This window comes from Biomphalaria glabrata, chromosome 14 (assembly GCF_947242115.1).
Source record: "Biomphalaria glabrata chromosome 14, xgBioGlab47.1, whole genome shotgun sequence".
Taxonomy (NCBI): domain Eukaryota; kingdom Metazoa; phylum Mollusca; class Gastropoda; family Planorbidae; genus Biomphalaria; species Biomphalaria glabrata.
In genome coordinates, this window is record NC_074724.1 from 20,841,470 (window position 1) to 20,866,228 (window position 24,759).

Sequence of the window (24,759 nt, forward strand, 5' to 3'; positions counted from 1 at the left end):
TTTATGTATTTATGTGTGTGTGTGTGTACATAATCTTTATTACATTCTGACCCTTCATTCTTTCGGTAGACGTTTATTGTCCCCTAGAATTGGTTCTTCCATGAGTTAGTGAAAAAATTGTAGATTCCCCTACAATACTAGCGAAGGGGTCTGGGGGAGCGCTAGGAGCTCCCCCCAGCGCGGGGCGAAGCCCCGCCGCCAAGCACTATTTCTGATATTGAAAACCAACAAAATGCATATTCTGAGGTATCTACAGTGCATTTTCCTGCTATTAAAAAGTTCTATTTCAAAAACCTAATGTGCTATTCTTACTGACTTAGACCCTCCCTCGTCGTTCGGCGCATGTGCCATCAAGCTGTTTCCATAAAATTGTGGACTCCCCGCCATTACTACCAAGGGGGTCTGGGGAAGCGCCAGGAGCACTATTTCTGGTATTGAAAGCCAACAAAATGCATATTCTGAGGTGTCTACAGTCCATTTTCCTGCTATTAAAAAGTTTTAGGCCTATTTCAAAAACCTAATGTGCTATTTTACTGACTTAGACCCTCCCACGCCGTTCGGAGCATTTGACGTCAAGCAGTTTCCATAAAAATCTGTCACTGGTAATATCTGAAGCGTCTTTCCACATGCTCTGAGGACCTCCATGAATGTGTGGCGCCAAGTTGTACTAGGATATCATTGCAACTCTTCTTATGCGTAATTCATTTTGTCGGAGAACGTGTCCCGCAAACCTCATGCGTCGTTCTCTCACAATCTTACTAAGGGGTCGACTCCCAGTTCGGCATAGGATTTCCTTGATCTATAACTGACTCCTAAAATCTGTCTTAGCCTTCTTTGTTGAGCTACATTTAGTGTTTTTCGATTTCGGTAGATGACTATTCACTGCAGTTTATTAATGGAGCCCTGCCACTGGTAAAAATGTGTAACCTCTCTTGAATACGCTCTTGGAATTAAGTGACTGTAGTTTGCTTTAGATTTTATATCGAAAAGAGAAGTTTTATCGTCAAAATCTTCTGTTGGGGGTTTTCCACCTCAAAATGCTCTGTAGGGGGATCTTAGACTCAAAACCATCTGGAGGGGTTTTAAACTTAAAAAAAAAAGCCATCTGTAGAAGAAACTCAAAACCCCCGATTGGCTTGGCTACGCTCAAATAATGTGGAATTTGCTTTTTTTTTATATTGAAGATGTATTTTTAGCACCAAACCCCTCTGAATTGGGGTTTAAACTCAAAACCCCTTTGACTACGCTCATAGATTTTAGAGTGAGTAATTTTCTTTTATTTATATTGAAGAGGTACTTTTTAGCTTCAAACTTCACTGGAGGGGAGTTTAAACTCAAAACCCCATAGACTACACTCATAACATTTTTAGTGTATAATTTGCTTTTTTTTTATTATTAAAGAGGTATTTTTTACCTTCAAACCCCGCTGAAGTGGGGTTTAAACTCAAAACTGAGTCAAAACCCATTTAGCTACGCTCATAACATTTTGAGTGCGTAATTACCTTTTTTTATATTGAAGAGGGGGTTTATCGTAAATTTTAGACGGGGTTTTAAAATCAAAATCTTCCTTAACTGTGCTCTTGGAATTAGGGGATTTTCGTTTGCATTTTTTTTTTGTCTTGTTTTATAGAAGAGGGGGAGTTAACTGCAAAAACCCCAGGTAGGGGGTTTAAAACTCAAAACCCCTGGTAGGGGGGTTTTAAACTCAAAACCCCTAGTAGGGGTTTTTAAACTCGAACCGCTCTGGTAGGGGTTTTAAACTCGAACCCCCCTGGTAGGGGTTTTTAAACTCGAACCCCCCTGGTAGGGGGTTTTAAACTCAAAACCCCTTTGGTTGTGCTGGGCAAGTGATGGTTTAGTATTAAAATCTCACCTAAAATAAACAAAATCAAAACAAAAAATTAGTCACTAAATTCCGACTCCCCCCCCCCCAATAGGGGGGGGGAATTTCATTTCTGGGGGGGTTTGAACCCCAAGAACCCCCCCCCCCTGGCTACGCCCATGAGAGACATAGAGAGAGATAAAGATAAACAAGTGGATAATTAGAGTAAGATTTGTAAGTATTTAAGATATATGGAGTTCGAGAGAGAGAGAGAGAAAAAGAGAGAGAGAAAAAAAAAAGAGAGAGAGAAATGAAGAAAAGGAGGACAGAAAGAAACGTGAGCGCGGTAAATTGAGATAGAGAGATGAGTGAAAAGAGGAAGGATAGAGAGACAACTAAAGATTCACAAAAAACGCTTAAATCCGCTTTTACTTTGAGAGTAGATAGTAGCCCAATGTGAACAGTTAGGTCACAAGCGTTATTACAAGTGAGTCACGTTGTCGCATGTCAGATTGGGAAAGCAGAAGCATCTTCCACAAACTATTTGAGCAAAACAAAAAATCAATCAGCCTGGAGATCAAACTCCACCTCCTCAATACCATCATCATACCAACGGCCATCTACGATTGCGAGACTTGAAAGTGATCCATCAAGGTTAAAAAGAGACTAAACGTGCCTCAACAGCGATGGCTCAGAAGGATCCTAGGAATTACAAACCGAGATCTTGTCACCACTAGAGAGGTCCTTTTTACACGGGTACTGGTCCCCTGAGGGAAATGTCGTGCTCAATTAACGGGACAAGAGGAAACACGTTGACCAAAGTCAGCCATAACAAAACACGTTGACCAAAGTCAGACATAACAAAACATGTTGACTAAAGTTAGACATAACAAAACACGTTGACTAAAGTTAGACATAACAAAACACGTTGACTAAAGTTAGACATAACAAAACACGTTGATTAAAGTCAGACATAACAAAACACGTTGATCAAAGTCAGCCATAACAAAACACGTTGACCAAAGTCAGACATAACAAAACAGGTTGACCAAAGTCAGACATAACAAAACAGGTTGATCAAAGTCAGCCATAACAAAACACGTTGACCAAAGTTAGACATAACAAAACACGTTGATCAAAGTCAGACATAACAAAACAGGTTGACCAAAGTCAGACATAACAAAACACGTTGATCAAAGTCAGACATAACAAAACACGTTGATCAAAGTCAGACATAACAAAACACGTTGATCAAAGTCAGCCATAACAAAACACGTTGATCAAAGTCAGACATAACAAAACACGTTGACCAAAGTCAGACATAACAAAACAGGTTGACCAAAGTCAGACATAACAAAACACGTTGATCAAAGTCCGACATAACAAAACACGTTGATCAAAGTCAGACAGAACAAAACACGTTGACCAAAGTTAGACAGAACAAAACAGGTTGACCAAAGTTAGACATAACAAAACACGTTGACCAAAGTTAGACATAACAAAACAGGTTGACCAAAGTTAGACAGAACAAAACAGGTTGACCAAAGTCAGACATAACAAAACAGGTTGACCAAAGTTAGACATAACAAAACACGTTGACCAAAGTTAGACATAACAAAACAGGTTGACCAAAGTTAGACATAACAAAACACGTTGACTAAAGTTAGACATAACAAAACAGGTTGACCAAAGTTAGACAGAACAAAACAGGTTGACCAAAGTCAGACATAACAAAACAGGTTGACCAAAGTTAGACATAACAAAACACGTTGACCAAAGTTAGACATAACAAAACACGTTGACCAATGTTAGACATAACAAAACACGTTGACTAAAGTTAGACATAACAAAACACGTTGACCAAAGTTAGACATAACAAAACACGTTGACCAAAGTCAGACATAACAAAACACGTTGATCAAAGTCAGACATAACAAAACACGTTAATCATAGTTAGACATAACAAAACAGGTTGATCAAAGTCAGACATAATGAAACACGTTGACTTAAGTCAGCCATAACAAAACACGTGACCAAAGTCATCCATAACAAAACACATGACCAAAATCAGCCATAAAGAAACACGTGACCAAAGTAAGCCATAACGAAACACGTGACCAAAGTCAGCCTTAACAAAACACGTGACCAAAGTCATCCATAAAGAAACAGGTGAACAAAGTAAGACATAACGAAACACGTGACCAAAGTCAGCCATAAGAAAACACGTGACCAAAGTCAGCCATAAGAAAACACGTGACCAAAGTCAGCCATAAGAAAACACGTGACTAAAGTCAGTCATTACATGAAAACCAAAAAGAGGAAACCTTTAAAAAGACCGTCCATATGCAACATGACGTCGCAGCCTTTTCAAAGACCTTAAATCTGGAGTATCAGCTTGGAAGATGCTCTGGAATTCGCTTATGGACTGATCTCTGCGGAGAGAGCTTGCCGCCCTAGGCACCGAACTGTGTGGTATGACCTAAATCTAAGTCCTCTACACTCTCATTCTCCCCTTTTTGTTTCTATCAAGATCCTCTACGTTTTATACGATGATAACTAACTTCAGTGAGTAGACTGTTCCTTATTCTGGAAATAAACAATCAATTCGGAGTGCACTAAATATATACATGGGCGTAGCCAGGATTTTTTTTCGGGGGGGGGGGGGGTTGGGGGGGATTTTTTCTCTCCCCCCCTCCCGAAAAAAAAATATATATGTTTGTATGGATGGATTTGTGTGTGTGTACATAATTAATCTCTATTACATTACAACTTACTTCATTCTTTTGGAAGACGTTTATTGTGCCCAAGAATAGGTTCTTCCTGGAGTTAATGAAAAAAATTGACTCCTTACCCTTGCCAGCAAGGGTTCTGGAGGAGCGCTGAGAGCTCCCCCCAGCACTTGGCGGAGCCCCGCCGCCAAGAACTATTTCTGATATTGAAAGCCAACTAAATGCATATTCTGAGGTACCTACAGTGCATTATTTTGCTATTAAAAAGTTTTATTTTAAAGAACCTAATGTGCTATTCTTACTGACTTAGACCCTCCCGCCCTGTTCGCCGAACTTGCTGACAAGCTGTTTCCACAAAAATCTGTCACTGGATCTGAGGACCTCCATGAAAGTGTGGCGCCACGTTGTACTAGGATGTCATCGCTATATGTCCCGCAAACCTCATGCGACGCTCTGTCACAACCTTACTAAGGGGTCGACTCCCATTTCGGCATAGGATTTCCTTGATTTAGACCCGATCTCTATAACTGACTATTAAAATCCGTCTTAGACATCTTTTTAGAGACACATTTAGTGCTTTTCAATTTCATTGCACTTTATTAATGGAGCCCAGCCACTGGTAGACATGTGTAACTTCTCTTGACTACGATTTTGGAATTAGGTGACTATTTTGCTTTACATGTTATATTAAAAAGGGAAGTTTTATCGTCAAAATCATCTGTTGGGGGGTTTTAAACTAAAAATATCTGGAGTTGCTGTTTTTTTTTAAATTCAAAACCATATTTAGCTACGGTCATAGAATTTGGTGACTGTAGTTTGCTTTAGAAATAATATTGAAGAGAGAGGCTTTCAACCTTAAAACGCTCTGTAGGGGGATTTTAAACTCAAAATTATCTTGAGGGGTTTTAAATTTTTAAAGAAGACATCTGGAGGAGAGGGGTTGAAACTCACCCCCCCCCACGTAGGCTTGGCTACGCTCAAAGAATTTTAGTGTGTAATTTGCTTTTTTTTTATATTGAAAAGGTATTTTTTAGCATCAAATCCCTCTGAAGGAAAATTTAAACTCAAAACACCTAATAGGCTTGGCTATGCTCATAGCATTTTGAGTGAGTAATTTGCTTTTTTATATTGAAGAGGGGTTTATCGTAAATTTTGGAGAGACGTTTAAAATCTAAATCTTTCTTATGTGTGCTCTTGGAATTTATGGATTGTCGTTTGCATTTTTTTTTTATAGAAGAGGGGGATTTAAATGCAAAACCCTCTGGTAGGGGTTTCAAACTCAAACCCCCTGGTAAGGGGTTTTAAACTCAAAACCCCCTGGTATGGGGTTTCAAACTTTAAACCCCTTGGTAGGGGTTTCAAACTCAAAACCCCTCTAACCCCCCTGGTAGGGGGTTTTCCAACTCAAAACCCCCTGGTAAGGGGTTTTCCAACTCAAAACCCCTTGGTAGGGGGTTTTAAACTGAAAACCTCTTTGTCTGTGCTAGGGCAAGTGATGATTTAATATTAAAATTTCACCTAAAATAAACAAAATTAAAGCAAAAGATCAGTCACTAAACTCCGACAGGGGGTTTTAAACTCAAAACCCCCTGGTATGGGGTTTCAAAATCAAAACCCCTTGGTAGGGGTTTCAAACTCAAAACCCCTCTAAACCCCCCTGGTATGGGGTTTTCAACTCAAAACCCCATTGGCTGTGCTAGGGCAAGATATTATTTAGTATGAAAATTTCACCTAAAATAAACAAAATTTAAGCAAAAGATCAGTCTCCGACACCCCGCCCTCCGCTTGGGGGGGGGGTGATTTCATTTCGGGGGTGGGGGGTTGAACCCCAAACCCCCCTGGCTACGCCCATGAATATATATATATATGGCTTTTATATAGCGCTACTTTCATACTTATTGCATGCTCAGAGCGATATGGTCCAATCACATTTGGGAGAAGGTTTTCCGCGCTGCCTTTAGGCGCTCAGTAAACACAACTCTGCTCGAGTCGGGTTTCGAACCTCGAGCCCCTTCATAGGTAGCCAAGCCAAACCAAGTTTAAGCGTACTTAGCCCCTCGACCACGCTTCCCACTAAATCCATTTATATTTTGGTGAGTTAAAAACTATTTTGTCCTTTTCTTAATAGCTGTCTGTTTTATAATGACATTCATGTATTTAGAGATGTTTTTAAAACTCTATTTCATTCTGAATCCGTTCAATCAAAAAGTGATGAACCCCCTCCCAACCCCAAACTTCCTTGTTAAATGTGACTTGTTTGGTATTCCCAAAAAAAAATCGTGGTCCAGATGTATTGGATGTAGGAGCAAATGTTATCGTGAATGTTCTTCGGATTAAATTATGTATACGAAAGTAGACAGCGCCAATATCACGCACATTAGAAGTTTGGGTAGATGAACGTTTGAACTAGAGGTCACAGAGACCTGTGTCTGCAAAAAAAATAAATACGACATTTTTCAAACCATCTGGACAATAAAAAACTTCTACACTATCAAGTATATATGCACTGAGTGGAACTCATCCACCAATCGTAAACAAACAACAATTAGCCATGGGATTCTCTATCTCTTCTATTCAATTTACGTAATCCATAAAGACTGTCACGTGATACGTTTTTTTTTCCATTGTTTTATCAATATTATCACGTGGCTAAATGCTGTTTGTTTACGATTGGTGAATGAAGTCCATTGTTTCTATGTTAGAGTATGGTCTTCATTAACTTCACCTGATTCGTGTACTTGGAGGCCTTTATCTCTTTTAGTTTTTCTAATCTTCACATACAGAAAGACAGACCTAGCAAAACAAAACAAAGCCCACTGATTCAGGTCATCACATATGTACACGACCACAAGGAGGACAAAAAGAAGCACAAAGACAAACTAGACTTAAACCTTTATCAATAAAACGTCAACGAATCAATGACTGAACTAACTATTAGATCAATGTTTCTCAACCCTATATGACACCCAGCAGAAGAAAACAAAACATTCATGTTTGCGTCCACTTAGCCAGCTCCGAGGGGAAGTTTTTTTTTTTAGCAAAACACAATTTATAGATTTCGACCTGCTCCGAGAAAAGATTTTATACGAGCGTCTTGAACTATACGAACAGAAATGTTCACGAAGTGATGTGTCAACAAACAAACAAACAAACAAACAAACAAACAAACAGCTTCATCTTTGTGTCCTGCTCCGATTTCAAGCTGCTGTCTGGTCACAACAACGGAATTAAATAACACCAATGCATCGTGGCAATACATAGTGGCAAAACATTGATTATAATTAAATTACTGATTTTACACCAGAAGATATGAAGGACTGAATTGCTAGATGTCTGTAAAGTAAAAGTAAAGCCCGAATTGTTCAATAGAACTCAAAACAGAGGACATGTCCTCCTTCTACCGGACGTCTGGTAACCTTTTGCTAGATGACGATTTAAAATTAGGAAGTAATGATCTTCTGTTAAGAAGGAAAGTCTTTAATTTATAAGATACATTTGGAGAGACTCAGAACCGAGACGCCTGGAGGTAGCTGGTTGGTAGCCTATGCCCCAGATGTAATCACGGGCAGAAATGAGATGATAAGGTAAAAACAGATTGTCGTTTTGATTGGATCTAGTTCGCTCCAATCACATGAGAAAATACTTTAACAACAAATATATTTTTAAAAAATTATCTTTTATTAAAATAAGATTTGTTTTAATGATCAGAAATATTTATTGTCAGCTTCTAGTTGAATGGTTGAAAAGAAAGAAGATACTAATAAAACAGGAAGCTGACGATTCTCTTTTTTTAAACGTTTAATTACGACCAGCCATCAACAATCTCATGGCTTCCGATAATATTTTAATGTAGTCAGTTTATTGAACTCTAAAATGAATGGAAGATAAAAAAAAGCCTGGTTATTTTTTTTTTTAATTGGAAATGTATTCAGATAACCTTGCCTTATAGAATCAGTTAAAACAAAATAAAAACAATTCATACACAACAGACAGACAGACACACACACACACACATCTACAGAAAACAAATACAGACATCTTGTTTCGACCCCACAGTCAAGGGGAAGTGAAGATGTTGTCTTACAATCGAGTTCTTGTTCTTTTCGGTTATTACAACGTCGAGTCGATTTTACCAAAATCTAGTTGTATTGGAATTTGTATTGAACTTTCCGTTCCATAAGAAGAGAAATAACAAACTAACCTTGATTCCACTCAATCATCACTCTATTCACAGCATGACCTCGTCTAAAGTGTTGGCTCATAGTCAGATTATAACAAACATTATCAACCTCATAATTGTCAATAAAATCGAGTAAGAAACAAGATAACAAAGGGAGATGTGTTTGCACACAAACTCATTTGATGCCAATGTGGGTCCTTTCACTATTCGTCTATGTAAGTCAAAGGGCAGGTTTGAGCACGACAAGCATGAGAGTAAAATTAGATGACTATAACTATTTTGATAGTATCATATGACTAATGATCATTCAATTTTTAATATAAAGAGCTAAGCGAACCTAAGCGTGGAAAGAAAACTTTTATGTGTATATACAAAACATTATATACTAGGGTTGCACCGGATAGTATATCCGGCTCTGGCCATTTTCATAGCTAGTCATATTCGGCTCCGGCCGAATATTACTGCAGGATAGTTGGTCCAATAGTTAAAATTACACTGTTGTATCTTCCTGTCATTGAATTTGTTTCAGAGTTGTAGATAATTTGCTACCTAGTCCAAACCTTCCGCAGGACGACAGGGGATTGCAGTGATTGCAGCGGGCAGTGTGTGAACCCGGGACAATCGAGACAATCGAAAGACAGTCCAACTCGCATACCGCCAAACCAGGCAGCCAGATAGATAGCTAGGTGACCATATTGATACTATATGTTAACAGTGTCTAGAGTTCATATCTTACGAGGAAACAGAGTTTGCTTAGAGATAATATTCTCAATTAGGGTTCAGGAGTACACGACACAGCTGACCCCCCTTGAACTGTTGGTGTGACACAAACTAGCAGTATATAAATATATTTCATTAAATTAAAATAACTAAGTTACCTTGAAACTAAATATAACCTAGTTTAACCAAGAGTTAATCACCAATTTAAAACTAAAACTAACTATATTAAACTTTTAAAAAATGTGTAGGTCTATATGTTCACAGTCGGACACACAGTATATTTACTTTCTGGTTAGGTGGATGAATTTTCTTCTTAAGTTGGTTTTCCTAATACTCTTAGATCTTATCTTACTACTTACCCTGGGCCATTTTCGCTGATCATGTGACGCAACTTTTCTCTCTTCGGTCGACTCAAACCATGCCAGCCCCCATCTCGAGGAAACAGAGGCTCTGAAGATTTCTCCACGAGTATTTCAGTTCACGTCCATGTATCATCTTTCTCAGATCCAAAAAGGACATCTTTCCTTTGCATAATAATGTTTATCACCGCACCTATCCGATACCATTCATTATGTTTGTAGATAATAACACAGTGAATGTTTACAAAGCTTAGATCAACTCACTCTGTCCGTTACAAAGCTTAGATCAACTCACTCTGCCTGTCTAATACAAAGCTTAGATCAACTCACTCTGTCTGTCTGTTACAAAGCTTAGATCAACTCACTCTGTCTGTCTGTTACAAAGCTTAGATCAACTCACTCTGTCCGTTACAAAGCTTAGATCAACTCACTCTGTCTGTTTGTTACAAAGCTTAGATCAACTCACTCTGTCTGTCCGTTACAAAGCTTAGATCAACTCACTCAGTCTGTCTGTTACAAAGCTTAGATCAACTCACTCTGTCTGTCTGTTGCAAAGCTTAGACTTAGATCAACTCACTCTGTCTGTTTGTTACAAAGCTTAGATCAACTCACTCTGTCTGTCCGTTACAAAGCTTAGATCAACTCACTCAGTCTGTCTGTTACAAAGCTTAGATCAACTCACTCTGTCTGTCTGTTACAAAGCTTAGATCAACTCACTCTGTCTGTCTGTTACAAAGCTTAGATCAACTCACTCTGTCTGTCTGTTACAAAGCTTAGATCAACTCACTCTGTCTGTCCGTCTGGTAAAAAGCTAGTACACGTACTTTTTCCTACACCCATTCTCGGATCAAGTTGAAACTTTGCACAATTTTTCATTGGCGTAGAATCAATAAAAAAAAACTGTTAGTCAATTGACTACTGGTTTTTATATATTTTCTTTGATTCCATCTATATCTATGGTAATTAATCATTCAGCATTTACAGATATGGTTAAATACGTCGGGTTTCGTCCCCTTAAAATAATTGCAACACATTTGTGTCTCCCTCACCCGTTATCCATCATGTTGAAATATAAAACATTTAGTGTATCTAAACAATGTGAACCATTTAAATAATTAACCAATTTGTTATCTGTCAATTAATTATAGTTAATTAATTATTTTGTTTAATATCGAAAAAAGGAAATAGCTTATATATTCTTGAGAAATATAACTGTAAGTTTCAAATTCTTCCTTAAAATAAGCTTTCTTTTTATTTAATTTTTTTTTCTAAATTTTGCTTCTTCTATTTGTGAATGGCTCGATGATCTAGATATATAGATAAACATAAGCTCATTCTTAGATTTATTTAGATTAGAAAGTGTGCTAGTTGCTTACACGTGACTATGTTTCTATTCTCTCAAATATCAAACACGTGTATACAGTATCACACAGTATCACATCTTATTTGTACAATACGATGTTTGTTTATTTTATCCATGGGAATTCTAAACATTTCATAAATTACCTTGAATTCCACTAGAATATCTTTTTACTGTATCATAACATCTTGTAAACATTTAGTTTGAAAGGAAGCTTTCTTATCTTTAGTCGACATTAGTTCTATGTTACTGTTCGAGTAGCCTTGCATGTTCGGACATGTTGTTCGCACAATGCCACCTAAGTGAAATAATGTCTACTATTGTTGATGCTGTTGACAGGTAACATTTATTGTTTATCCTTTGCTACACCTTGTACTAGTATTCCTTTGCTAAACCTTATACTAGTCATCCTTTGCTACATCTTGTACTAGTCATCCTTTGCTACACCATGTACTAGTCATCCTTTGCTACACAATGTACTAGTCATCCTTTGCTACACCTTGTACTAGTCATCCTTTGCTACACCATGTACTAGTCATCCTTTGCTACACCTTGTACTAGTCATCCTTTGCTACACCATGTACTAGTCATCCTTTGCTACACCTTGTACTAGTCATCCTTTGCTACACCTTGTACTAGTCATCCTTTGCTACACCTTGTACTAGTCATCCTTTGCTACACCATGTACTAGTCATCCTTTGCTACACCTTGTACTAGTCATCCTTTGCTACACCATGTACTAGTCATCCTTTGCTACACCTTGTACTAGTCATCCTTTGCTACACCATGTACTAGTCATCCTTTGCTACACCTTGTACTAGTCATCCTTTGCTACATCTTCTACTAGTCATCCTTTGCTACACCTTGTACTAGTCATCCTTTGCTACACCTTGTACTAGTCATCCTTTGCTACACCTTGTACTAGTCATCCTTTGCTACACCTTGTACTAGTCATCCTTTGCTACATCTTGTACTAGTCATCCTTTGCTACACCTTGTACTAGTCATCCTTTGCTACACCTTGTACTAGTCATCCTTTGCTACACCTTGTACTAGTCATCCTTTGCTACACCTTGTACTAGTCATCCTTTGCTACACCTTGTACTAGTCATCCTTTGCTACACCTTGTACTAGTCATCCTTTGCTACACCTTGTACTAGTCATCCTTTGCTACACCTTGTACTAGTCATCCTTTGCTACATCTTCTACTAGTCATCCTTTGCTACACCTTGTACTAGTCATCCTTTGCTACACCTTGTACTAGTCATCCTTTGCTACACCTTGTACTAGTCATCCTTTGCTACACCTTGTACTAGTCATCCTTTGCTACACCATGTACTAGTCATCCTTTGCTACACCTTGTACTAGTCATCCTTTGCTACACCTTGTACTAGTCATCCTTTGCTACACCTTGTACTAGTCATCCTTTGCTACACCTTGTACTAGTCATCCTTTGCTACACCTTGTACTAGTCATCATTTGCTACACCTTGTACTAGTCATCCTTTGCTACACCTTGTACTAGTCATCATTTGCTACACCTTGTACTAGTCATCCTTTGCTACACCTTGTACTAGTCATCCTTTGCTACACCTTGTACTAGTCATCCTTTGCTACATCTTCTACTAGACCTCATTCATAAACATTGGTGCTATTTATGTTCTGCCATACCAACTACTAGTCGCAGCTCGCCTAGCGACGCCTTTAGCTGCCCCCCCCCTCCCCTAGGCTAAGAAACAACATCGTACAGCGCAGGAAATAAAATCTAAGGCAAAGTGCATTAAGGGCACTCTTGCCCAGCGCATCTAGTGGTGACAATCTACGTCATACTATCCTGTTATATTTTAGTCACAGACTACTGTCAAAGTATTCTCTTCCCATTCATTTCATTGTCTATAAATAAATATTTGTATTATTTTTAGCGGCCTCCGAAAGTGGAAAAGACGCTATTAGTTTTGTGTGGAATGTCTGTCCGTCCGTCCGTCTGTCCGTCCGTCCGTCCGTCCCGTTTAGATCTCGTAAACTAGAAAAGGTAGTGAAAAGGTAGTGAAAATCCGACATCATAATATTTTAGACCATTCAGATTTTTTTTTACTTTTGTATTTCTAAGTTAAGTAAGTTCTGTCATACTAACTATTAAATGTACACATAAAATGTTTGCTTTTTTTTTTTTGAAAGAGAAAAAATCTATTTAGTATGTATAAAAGTTGGACATAATTTAAAACAACAATTAATAAGTAGTTTTTCATATTATCTCGTGAACTGTAGAGCTGTAACACAGCTGCAGAGCACATAAGTAAAGGACTTACTTACTTAGACTTACATGTAAGTCCTCCGGCGCCGTTCGGCGCATTGGGCGGCAAGCTGTCTCCATAATGATCTGTCACTGGCAATGTCTGAAGCCTCTTCCCATCTGGTGTCCACTGTTCTGAAGTCCTCCATGAAGGTGTGTCGCCAGGTAATACGAGGACGTCCCTGTTTGCGCTTTCCTCGTTTTGGCTTCCATGTTATCGCAACTCTTGGTGTGCGTAATTCATTTTGACGTAGAACATGTCCCGCAAACCTCATGCGACGCTCAGTCACAACCTCACTAAGTGTTCGACTCCCAGTTCGGCAAAGGATTTCCTTGTTTGAGATCCGGTCTGTGTAACTGACTCCCAAAATCCGTCTCAGCCATCTCTGTTATTCACTAATTCACACATAATAATTAGATTAATTTGTTATTCATTATAAGACTATTGTTAGTTCACAGCTAACTTCACATTCACGTTCACCTATCCTTTGGTATGTTGGGGCACCACACAAGATCTGTCTACCTTCTTTCTCCATTCTTCTCTGTCATTTGTCTTTGATAGAATTTCATTGTGATATTCTTTCTGAAAATATTGAAACCTGCCTTTTTACCTGCCTGGGTGGACCACTTCGGGGGCCGATTTTGAGTTTGTGTTTCCACACAAACTGTCTTTGTAACATTGTTAACTATAAACACTTGATTGTTAATTGCATGTATCCTAGTATTGTGCCTCTCTATGTATCAATTAATGCGCAAGAGTAATTTAGTTAAAACCACACCCTAGACGCCTCACGACACGCCAGCATCCCATAAAACACAACACTTGTCAGAGACACTATAACTGGTTCTGTCTGACGCCTGCCTGGACATGTCCAGTTGTCATTCTGTCTGACGCCTGCCTGGACATGTCCAGTTGTGATTCTGTCTCGGGATAGTAACAAATAGTTTATGTTTTCGTGACAAGAGAGCAGACAACTTCAAGTTTTGGGAATGTATTCAGCTGTTTGGCCACTAAGTTCATAAAAAGTTTTAGGTTTATCACCCAAAAACATACAACGTAAGTGGAAGAATAACAATATTTCGTAAGAACTAGGTCAACGGCATGTTAACAACTCCGGCGTCATTTTGACTGACATTTAGCACATAACAATGGCTGAACTGCATGTAGTCATCAAACGTAATGCGATTTCATTGTTTGCCTGGCTGGGAATAACGTAATGCATTCTTTCTGCACATATATACGCACACACACCCACAGACACTGTGTCACATACACAGGAACAATCAACTGAAGAGAAAACTATAAATATTTGGCACGTAAATTTGTGATTTGTTTCTTTTCTCTAGTTTTTGACACGACGGTGACGTAGGTAGAACGTAGACGCGGAACTCTACATATGAAATAAAAGTCAGTTGATAGCCTCGTAGTCTGCAGTTCTACTGGAGCCTCGTAGTCTGCAGTTCTATTGGAGCCTCGTAGTCTGCAGTTCTATTGGAGCAGTAAGAAATATTCTCTTAGTGACAGTGACGACAGAAAACAGAGGACAGATCCCTTTTCTCTGCTGGTAAAATGTATGTAATCTATAGCTGACTTGATCAACTCATTGTTTGTTACCACTTTGCGTTCTGCTTATTGAGCTAACTCAGAGTTTGAATACTATCGACAACACCAACATACAGTCAACATTGAACACTGAACGCACAGGGAGTTGACCAGTTGAACCTGCTGGTATAATTCAAACATTTCAATTCATATGACAGAGACAATCATTTTGTGTGTCCATTGATAGAAATAGATCTGCATAATACTTTGTTTTTCACATTTTAGTTTATTCAGAAATACATAGTCAATAAAGTTTTAACCAGATTGAAGTACCTTGTAATCAGATTGAAGTACCTTGTTATCAGATTGAATTACATTGTAATCAGATTGAAGTCCGTTGTTATCAGTACCTTGTAATCAGATTGAAGTACCTTGTAATCAGATTGAAGTACCTTGTTATCAGATTGAATTACCTTGTAGTCAGATTGAAGTTCGTTGTGTTCAGTACCTTGTAATCAGATTGAATTACCTTGTAATCAGATTGAAATAACTTGTAATCAGATTGAAGTACGTTGTAATCAGATTAAAATAACTTGTAATCAGATTGAAGTACCTTGTAATCAGATTGAAGTACATTATTATCAGTACCTTGTAATCAGATTGAAGTACATTGTTATCAGTACCTTGTAATCAGATTGAAGCACCTTGTAATCAGATTGAAGTACGTTGTAATCAGATTGAAATAACTTGTATTCAGATTGAAATAACTTTTAATATGATTGAAGTACCTTGTAATCAGATTGAACTACCTTGTAATCAGATTGAAGTACGTTGTTATCAGTACCTTGTAATCAGATTGAAGTACCTTGTAATCAGATTGAAGTACCTTGTAATCAGATTGAAGTACCTTGTAATCAGATTGAAGTACGTTGTTATCAGTACCTTGTAATCAATTGAAGTACCTTGTAATCAGATTGAAATAACTTGTAATCAAATTGAAGTACCTTGTAATCAAATCGCATAGAATCTACTTTGAAGTTGATATGAAATAAACAAAAAGACTTTCCATGTTTTTTAGAAGTAAGTTAAAAAGTTTTCTAGATAGCGTTCTTCAGATTTGTACTACCCCCTAGAGATCTACGTCACTAGTACACATTTTATATCAATGTCCATCTTTTTGTCTCACTCAGCTCCGCCATATTGTTGTTGGTGGTGTTCCCATGGGGACAAATTAGTGTAGAGGATGACATGTGACATCTACTTTTCCCATGAGCGCCTTGGAAAAAGCGTTGATAGATTTGGTTTCCGGTTTTTACTTGCGAAATTTCATTTGAAATGTTTTCTTTATGTTTGTACCTTATAGCCCGGGTCCTTATAGATAGTGCTCAGTTTTGTTTGTATTTCATTGGTTATACGTTTTAATTACAACTAATTAGTCCTTGTCCCTAGAGTATGGAAGAGAATGTTTGAATGTAAACTTGCACTGATGAGAACTATCTGTTTAATTAGGAGAATAAAAACACAATATTTATCCTTGCTTGGTAGTTGCTAAGCAGTTACTCTAGTCTTTAACCTTCAGACTTTTGTTCCACATGACTTAATCAGCTTTGCGTCAGATGTTCTAATAGATGAAATGAGCAATAAACTACAAACGATAATCAAATGGAGATTGGAAAACAAATTCTATGGTGAAAATATTCAAAAATCCCTAACCCCAAGCAAATATGAAACATTGATTTATTTAGTAATCGCTTCAAATGTCGTAATTACGAGTTCCTATGTGATGTTTCAGTTATTTTCATTGAACCCTATTCTGTTTTTGATACGTTCTGTGTGTGAAGTTTCACACAATAATTCATAGTCAACATAGAGAAAATCGAGGTCTAGATGTACCGGTACTCCGGATAATCTTTATGCAAATGAGAAAATTATGAACTGTCAAAAGCACAATCATCTAGGCAAAATAAGAACTTAAAATATGATTGCATGCGAAGTAGGAACGCTCGAAACAATTGAAAGCTATCCAAAAACAGCCATCCATATATACACCGACGGATCAGCCTTCAAAGCCACCCTCAATGCTGGTCTTGTTGCCTTCCTGGTCTTCCCCAAAAATAAACACTTTGAAATAAGTGTACCCTGTGGCAAATACTGCTCAAACTTCCAAGCCGAAATTGAGGCAATCACCATAGCTTTGCAGACTGTCGAAAACAAATTATATGAAGGGATACAATCACCAACAGATATTGTTGTCTTTACAGACTCCCAATCCACTCTTCAAGCACTTAACAGCAGCACCTCAAAAAGCCCAAGAGAGTTGACAACACTAATAGTGATAATACACCAGATGATGACTAAATTTAACATCAACATCACATTACAGTAATGCATTCTTTCTGCACATATATACGCACACACACCCACAGACACTGTGTCACATACACAGGAACAATCAACTGAAGAGAAAACTATAAATATTTGGCGCGTAAATTTGTGATTTGTTTCTTTTCTCTAGTTTTTGACACGACGGTGACGTAGGTAGAACGTAGACGTTTAATTGTGCATTACGCATTTCTTCTAGTTTATGGCTAGATTACCTGTCAACTTATTTATTTCAGTCTATAAATTTATTGTCAGCTATAATATGTGCGTTGCTCAGTGCATTTTAATACTTGTTGTGCTACTTAATTATGACTCAAGCTCTACAGTCTCAAGCACAAGATCACATGTTAAATACCCAAGGTACATCAAGAAAATAATAATATTATTGATGGGAGGAGGAGGATGGCGTGGTCTTAGTAAATATCTTCCACTTGTCTTTCACGGAAGCCAGTTACTACATCAGTGAAAAGCTTACGTCCTTTAGGCGCTGTATTACACCGTCTTCTTTCAAGATTGCCAAAACGTATTGCCCTTAGAATGTATTGCCCTTAGAATGTATTGCCCTTAGAATGTATTGCCCTTAGAATGTATTGCCCTTAGAATGTATCATTCCCCCCTTCAGATGGGTGCCCCACAACTTTCTACAACGGCTTTGAACAGAACATTCAAAACCCAACAAATGAAAGTTACATCCATTAGAAAACTCTGAAATTCGATTACACAGTTTCATTAAATGGAACATTTTGGGGCCGAAATAGAGTATAAAGCTTAAAATAAAGGTTCAAGCTAGAACTGATTGCTTTTCAGCGTTTAGAATCAATCAGAAGCGTGGTCGAGAGGCCAAGTACGCTTGAACTTGGCTTGGCCACCTAAGAAGGGGGCTCGAGGTTCGACACCCGACTCCAGCAGAGTTGTGTTTACTGAGCGCCTAAAGGCAGCACCTTCTCCCAGATACCCCTCCCCCCCCCCCCACACACACACACTGGTTCACAAATGAGATTGGACCATAGCACTCTGAGCATGAAAGCAGCGCTATATAAAAGCTATAATTTAATTTAAATACGTGAATGCCATGTATATATATAGGCCTGAAACCCAACCTTCACTCATTGACTTACTGTGTGCCCTGACCCTATTTTTTTGTCCTTCTTCAATAGGAAACCTCTCACATTTTATTTTCTATCTTTTGGAAACTAAAAGTCATTTGTCTTGTTTCTTCCATGTAAGACCCAACGGGACGGGCAGATCACCTGGTAGCAAGAAGTAGCTCCCAGTCAGACAGATGGAGAGCTCGTAGATAGTCCACGAGACATAAGTACCAAAAGTACAAACTATGGCGCAAAATACTGCTCTATTTCTTGATCTCTATTCACATTAGTCTGCTTTTAATGTATTATTTGAACAAAAAATCAATTGAGTAACGTCTATTAGTTTTTCTTAAATAGAAATGAAGCTGCTATTGTGAGACACTAGGCTTATAAAGTAATGTTCCCCTTTCAAACCTTGCAATCTATAAGGCAGATTATGTTAAAGTCATCTGTTTCTTTGGCCAACGGTTAATGAGCAGGGTGTCATGTGGCCAGCACAACGACCAACTGCCTCCTTTATTTCACCAACTAAAGTCAGGTACCCAATTAAAGTTTAGATCTAGATCTAGTAATTGAACATCCAAAATAAGAGTACACTCATCTCATAATTATTATTTTACAATTTTTAGGTACATAATCTAGAAAGATCTAGGTAATCAATTTATTTAAATGTACATAAGATGATTTAAATCAACATGAATTATTTCGATCTAGGATTTTTGAAACATTATCTCAATGGAATCAAACAGGAAATGGCTTTGTTTCATATATTAACGTGAATATACAGTTCTGTGATTAATAGCCCATTCTACAGAAAATCCTAGAAATGATTTTGCATTATTTCTAAGCTTTGAAAACTAAAGATCATTACTTTTGTAAGATTTATTGGGGCAACTCCACTTAGCGCTTAAAAAAGAGTTTACGTCCATGAAAATCTCTATATATATAGGTCTGTGAATCGATCAATCGCGAATAAGAATTTATTTCCGGTTTCCAGTCTAGAATACTAAATCTATATAAGTCTATGTTAGAGTCATAAAACTGACGATTATGAGTGTATACTGCAGTGTAGATTAGATTAAATTCACAGTATCCTTTGACTCTACACTCAATCAACTCACTAATAGTAATAGTGAATGTTACTACAGTGCAAGGCATTTGCAGGCTCGAAAAATTAAACACAAACAAGAATGTTGGCTGAGCAGCAATCACAGAAAATTGGAGGAACATTCATTAAAAAATAAAATAGAAACTAACATTAAATGGCACAGGAAATGCTAGAGAACCTTGGGAGAAAGTTTGGCAGGAAATTCATTTTAAAGGAAGACAAATGTAATTGGAAGAGATAGCAGTTTTTTCAAGTAGTGTCCCCTTGATGAGCTTTTTACATTGTAATAATTGTATACACATTCCTTGCAGAATTCCCCCTCCCCTTTTTTGTTTGCAAAAATACATTTATTTAGAGATAATACAAAGAAATCAGATAAAAAAAATACTGCATTACATTTGACACAAAAAGGGTCAAATAGATAATAATAGAATATAAACATGTTGACTTATACCGCTCTCTAGACAATTACGTACATACAGCTTCAACTCGCAGTAGATTCCTTTGCTTTAATACAACAAACAGCCGCTCTTAGGTAAAGTCTGTGACTGTTGTGTTACAGCTATATGCCTTGCCTATTTGGAAAGTACCATAGGAACAAATGCCAACTTAGATGACGAGGTAGATATCCGTATTGCACGTGTCAGTGCTGCTTTTGGCAGACTTCAAGAACAAGTATGGCTACGGAGAGGACTCAGCATATAATAATAATAATAATAATAATAGTAATAATAATGATAGAAATAATAATAATAATTGTTATTATCTTTATTACAAAACTGAAAGTCTATAGTGCTGTAGTCCTTCCTACACTCTTATATGCATCAGAGTGCTGGACCTTAATTTCCCGCCACATCAAAAAGCTAAACTCCTTCCACTTACAAATTCATCAAGTAAACTGCTTTGACTCTCATATCAGACATTGAAATCCTACAGTATGAACAGTATCAATGCCACAACAAAAGGTCCCAATTACAATGGGGGGGGGGGACATGTAGTCCGTATGCCAGAAAATCGTTTTCCCAAACGACTTCGATCTTTACTTTGAAATGTTTGATAACTAAATAAATGCACTTAGTACTTTATGCATTTTGTAGTGTATGTTTATTTCGGGGATGTTCACACTAAACTCACAGTATATTAAACATAAATGAACAGCAGCACCAGGTCCCTGGTGCTGCTGTTCATTCATGTTTAATATGTATGTATCATCATTTGTTTCAGCACCTAGATTCGCTTCTATATTTCAAATCACAGTAACGTGCCATTTGTTTACATGTGAATTTAATATTTGGTTCTACAGTGCTAAATAATTACACACACATTATTATAAAATTTTCTAAATTTTAAATGCTCCCAGATTCTGTACTGCGGATACTGGATCTATTTATAGATGTGCCTCCATCTTACGCAAATCTTATGTTATTTTATTGTTTGAAATTTTCTGAATTAACTCTTTCCTTCCGTAATTATTTTTTGCATATTCAGACGTAATTCTTCATTTCGTTCATTATTATTTCACTACCATAATTTGATTCTTATCTTATCTTATATAATACAGAGGTTACTTCAAAGAAGAAGATGATTACGTCCTACGAGTCATGCATTTAGTCATGCATTAACCAATGACCTAAATTCTGCCAAGTCACTGTTTTTTTCTGGCTAGCTCAGACAACCCATTCCATGCTCTAATAGCGCTAGGGAAGAATGAGCATTTGTACAAATTTGTCCTATTATATGGAATGAGGAATGTACCCTTATCTTTGTGTCTTTCTGAGTATTTTATTAAATTTTGTTTTTGTATTTGAAGATTATGGTTCAGTGTTTTATGTATAATGGCTACTTTACTTTTAAGTCTTCTGTCCTTGATTAAGCTTCAATAGCTTTGTTCTTTGTAATCAGAAAATGTTTTATTTGGTCTAGAATCAAAGGGGAATGCATTCACCTTCTATAAGAATATAAATTAAGTTTTTAAAATTTAACATTAATTTAATTTAATGAGGTCAAATCAACGATGGTATCGTCGATTAGGACAGAAAGAGTTAATTTGCAACAAAAATAATATCATTAGAAAAAGATTTTAGTTCCAAAATATGTAATTCATGAGCAAATATTTAACTATTGTTCAAATTCCTATATAAAATGTATACTGAAAAAAATTCTTATATAACTTAGTGATTCAAATTATTTCAATTCTTTTCATGTCCTGTAGGTATATTTTACAATTCAGTAGGGATCAGAAAGTTGCTACAGGCACTAGTGGCGTTCTATCAAACTCTCCATTGAGATGAGTTTTCAAACACTTCTGAGAAAGGTCAAATTGAAACCAGCACTTCAAGTCATTAGAGAATGAAATATTCAAAGCCAAAAAGCAGTTTTCATAAATCAATCGCATTTAGAATCTTGAAACTAAAAACGAATAGTGTAAGCAAGAAAAACATTTTAAAATATATTTTTTTAAAAGACATCATTAAACTTCAAATATAATAAAATATTTTTTTTTAAATTATAAATATTTGATTCAATTCAGGTATCGAACCCGTGACACCATCAGCTTCTTGATTGCCTTGACGTTGAACGTTCGCATTTTCTGAGTGGGCCAGCCATAGACTTATATATTGTACTAGACTGGAAAACGGAAACAAATTCTTATCCGCGATTGATCAATTCACAGACATATATATATATATATATATATATATATATATATATATATATATATATATATATACATATATATTTTATGTACGTAAACTCTTTTTCAAGCTCTAACGGAAGTCGCCCCAATCAATCTTTTCTGTCTTAAAAAAGTAATGATCTTTAGTTTTCAAAGTTTAGAAATAATGCAGAATTATTTCTCGGATTTTCTGTAGAATGGGCTATTAATCACAGAACTGTATATTCACGTTACAAAGCCATTTCCTGTTAGTTTCCATTGAGATTATGTTTCAAAAATCCTAGATCGAAATAATTCATACCTGTTGATTTTAACCATCTTATGTACATGTAAATAGATTGATCACCTACATCTTTCTAGATTATGTACCTAAAAATTGCAAAATAATAATTATGAGACGAGAGCACTCTTATTTTTGATGTTTAATTACTAGATCTAGATCTAAAAATTAAATTATATGCTACATAGGTTAGGGTTGAAAAAAACAACTTTACTTCTTATAACTACTTTACAAAACAACGCCTTGTTTCAACTTTAAAAAAAATTTCACGACATTTTTTGTAGTTTTAAAAAGTCTCCATGTCCAGTCTAGAGTAGTATATATAAGTCTATGGACTCTAACTATAACACAATTCCCATTTTTCCGAGCTGTACAGTAATATAAGTCTATAGGGTCAGCGGAGAAAACATACTTATGCGATTATTTATTGTTATTTTCATTATATGGACCTAGGTCTAACACTTGACCTAAAGTTCTGATTTAGAACTCTTAAGATCTAATCTAGACATACTTTTAGATCTAGAATCTAGATGTCATCTTTATTAGATTAGCGTACAAATATAAGCAACGCCTATAGACTTCAATAAAAAGGAAGCAACTTTAAATTTACTGTTATCGCATAATTACGGAAATACGGCTGACTACTACACGTTGGCTCTAGACCTAAAGAGATTTGTAAGTCTCAAGCCAAATTTACATTATTTATTTTTTCTTTTAAAAAATTATAACGGTCAAACCAGAGTTTTCCCCATGTGGCCAACGAGCTAGTAATTTTTTTTTCGGCGATATACATCCACTGTTAAATTTCTGGAAAATCGTTAGAGCAGTATTCGAGATCATCGTCCAGCCTCCATGAAGGAGTGACTTGAATAGAAGTATTGTAAAAGAATATATCAAATATGGATGCTTTAAACTATAAGCTGTGTATTCTGGTTTAGCCTCCAATGACCAACAACTAGTATGAGTGATTCTAACACTCTACACGGTCTCTTAATGTAGAAAGACTTTTCTCTTTTATGTGTGCTCACCCAGACTCGCTGAATATAAGGGAAATGTAAACTCAAATTGTGTGATCTAGGTGGGCGCTACTAGTAAAAGTTTGAGAAACACTGTTTGGAGCTGGGGATATATTCTTTCCAATATGCAAAGTATGTAATAACATAATAACATAATTGGTACATGCATTTGGGGATACTATTTGCTAGATATGTCGTATAACTTTTTGTCCTGTCAAAAACATTTTACGATGCATCTTCACACAGAAACAAAAAATATGATTCACCAGCATCACCTCCCAGAGATGAACTGCGATCTAGACCTCAGTTCAATTAGAGCAATCTTGCTGGCAGCTGAATGGCGTCATAATAAAACATCCCCTCCCCCAACCAATTTAGCGAGGTTCAGTGGTCGTTCAGATAATTAAATAACATAAATAATATGTAATTGCAGGCGGCGTTTTGCTCTAAGTAACATTTGTACAGATATATACTCTATAGTCAATGGAGAAGCTGGTTCCACATGCTATTTCTGCAGGATTCGTATTTGACAAGTTTTTTCGTTTTTTTTTTTTTTTTGGTTTTAGCATTTACTGTTGAAATAGAGTGCACTGAACCAACTGTTCAACAGAGCTCAGTGGCGAATAATGGGCGGGACTAGCGACAAGACATAACATGTCGCCAATTTGTTTTTAGAAGATAACAAGACTGGACAAAACCATGACTGACTTTCCTCTGAGATGTAACACTCTGTTTTCTCTGAGATGTAACACTCTGTTTCCTCTGAGATGTAACACTGTTTCCTCTGAGATGTAACATTCTGTTTTCTCTGAGATGTAACACTCTGTTTCCTCTGAGATGTAACACTCTGTTTCCTCTGAGATGTAACACTCTGTTTCCTCTGAGATGTAACACTCTGTTTCCTCTGAGATGTAACATTCTGTTTTCTCTGAGATGTAACACTCTGTTTCCTCTGAGATGTAACACTCTGTTTCCTCTGAGATGTAGCACTCTGTTTCCTCTGAGATGTAACACTCTGTTTCCTCTGAGATGTAACACTCTGTTTTCTCTTTCAGACGTTCTAGTCATTGTTCCCATTTTCCTAAACACTTTCTACAAAGAAAAGTTGATTTTCAGTCCATCTATTAGGTCGAAGTCTGCATAGTTAACAGAAGTTCATTCATAGTCATTAGAGTCTTAAAATCATTAGTGACTCATTTTCAGT